The 2,349-nt window shown below is 39.9% G+C and overlaps 1 pseudogene; it reads left to right on the top strand.

The window, feature by feature from the left end:
• The first annotated feature begins 1,363 nt into the window (after positions 1–1,363).
• Positions 1,364–1,842, top strand: LOC121840447 (annotated as a pseudogene).
• Positions 1,843–2,349: the final 507 nt, after the last annotated feature.

Raw genomic sequence — 2,349 nt, 5'->3', positions numbered from 1 at the left:
TGGAAAAACGATTGGAACCATTTCCCTGTTTGACCGCTAGGAATAATGGGTATTATGACAGCTCTGCTGTGGGGCTCTATAACGCCATAATCTAGTGGGTTACTTCCGTGTTAAAGGGCCTCTGTTCAGGCTGTTAGGATGACAAGTCAAAATATAATCATGCCGACACTGTGACACATCAATCACAAGACAGACTTTGGTACACGTATGCCGGCACGCTTGTCTCTCTATGATCAGTGCTGCCTTTGTTGTCAGGCTGAATTTGAATGCAGTCTTTGAGTGAATGAATAGTTGGGAAAATAAGACATATAAAAAAAGAGTGACTGGCAGCAAGATACTTTGTACTTTGACGCTGATGTGTGATTCTATGTATCAAAAATGACACCCTATTCCCTATAAAGTGCACTACCAGAGCTTCAAAAATAGTGCATTAAATAGTGAAAAGGGTGCCATTTGGGAAGCATCCAGTTCCTACTGGATGGGGCCCCAGTCGCCGTAGCTACAGTAGCACCTGTTAGAACGGGCAGGGGGTCAGAGGTGGGATCCTTAACAGCCTCGCAACAGAGCAGGGAAGGGAGCTGCAAGCTGGAGCAACATCAAAGCACCTCTCACTTTGAACATGGGGAACTATTGTACCCGCTATCCTAATTATGCCAGAACATTCTGCTGACAGAAGGTGTACCGTCGGCCGCTATACCTCAATCAGGACTTCATATTTCATTTCCTTTCGCTACCGTTTGGACCGGCTGTATATTAAAACACATCTCCGGTGGCCAGTTTTCAAAGCCCCCCTTGATGAAATCCAGGAAATGGGACATGATTTTCCCATTTAAAATTCATAATGGGGAAAAACTTAAGTCATTTAAATCCCTTTCCACTGTTTGAGCAGTTGATATCTACAACAGATTGAATAATTTCATTTTAACATTACATTTAACATTTTAATGTTTCATTTTCATTCCGTCAAACAAGTTGATTCAACCAACCTCATTATATACAGAGCATTCAGTATTCTTTCTTTGCAAAATATTTGCCAATCAAAATACTAATCATACTGCAACACTTTATAGTACTGTGTATAATTCAGTTGATGTAGCCTTTCCCATTCGGCTTGATTTTATTAAAGACAGAATAAATAAATATATGTATACTCCATTACTGTTAAGAATGTCCTGAGCCTATTGTGCCTGTCTGTCTATGCAACCTGAATTACATCCTCAATCTTCTGGGCACAATGACAGTCATGCTTTCATATTTCACATTGCAGTTCCATACAGGTGTCCTTTCATGAACCTAAAGCTGCTGTACTCAGTAAAGTGCTGTCCTTATGTGGAACATACAGTACATGTTCAGTATGTACTGTATGGCAACAACAATTCGATTGGCTGTGGTTATATCTGGGTGTCATGAGTCTATTTGTGGTTATGGCTGTATTGATGGGTGTTATTTGTCTATTTGTGGTTGTTATGGCTGTATGGATGGGTGTTATTTGTCTATTTGTGGTTGTTATGGCTGTATGGATGGGTGTTATTTGTCTATTTGTGGTTGTTATGGCTGTATGGATGGGTGTTATTTGTCTATTTGTGGTTGTTATGGCTGTATGGATGGGTGTTATTTGTCTATTTGTGGTTGTTATGGCTGTATGGATGGGTGTTATTTGTCTATTTGTGGTTGTTATGGCTGTATGTGTCGATGGGTGTTATGGCTCTACGTTTTATGGTTGCACCTATGGCTTATATGTCAAATCATGTCATGACCCATCAGTCAATACTATTCATTCAAATTGGCAACAGGGAATTCAGGCATAACACTATATTTGCAGCTGTTACAGAGAAAGGTTGAATAAATATCCAGTTCCATAAAGTGCATAAACATGAGCACATAGAAGACAGAACAACTACGGATGGCGATGGACAATATCCGCATGATTTATTTGACAAAGTGAGAAATTGGCCATGAAATAGTCCATGAAATGAAAAGCAAGATACATGTATTGTGCTGAATAGTATGTTCTATGGTACAGGTTGTTCAATACAAAAATGCCATGTGTATTTGTTCTTGTGAAAGGCACACAGTGACAGTTTGTTGTTCGGTGAGACACTGCTTACAGAGAGCAACAATGTCTAAACTTCTTCAGAAAGGTATAATAACATTCATTACTTGAGGCATTTTTGTTGTAAGCCCAGACAGTGGCTTATGTAGAGAGACCCTCAAGTCAAACTTTAGCTCCAGGACTATCACTAAAGGACACTGGGTTAAAGGTGTGTGTGTGTGTGTTTGTGTGTGTCTGTGGTACACTTTCACTGCAGTTTTGAAATGGGGAGGTAAGACCTGATCTTGTCCAATAAG

This window comes from Oncorhynchus tshawytscha, linkage group LG22 (assembly GCF_018296145.1).
Source record: "Oncorhynchus tshawytscha isolate Ot180627B linkage group LG22, Otsh_v2.0, whole genome shotgun sequence".
In the NCBI taxonomy this organism is placed as follows: domain Eukaryota; kingdom Metazoa; phylum Chordata; class Actinopteri; order Salmoniformes; family Salmonidae; genus Oncorhynchus; species Oncorhynchus tshawytscha.
Note: the sequence above shows the minus strand (reverse complement) of the source record. Positions and strands in the feature narration are given on the sequence as shown.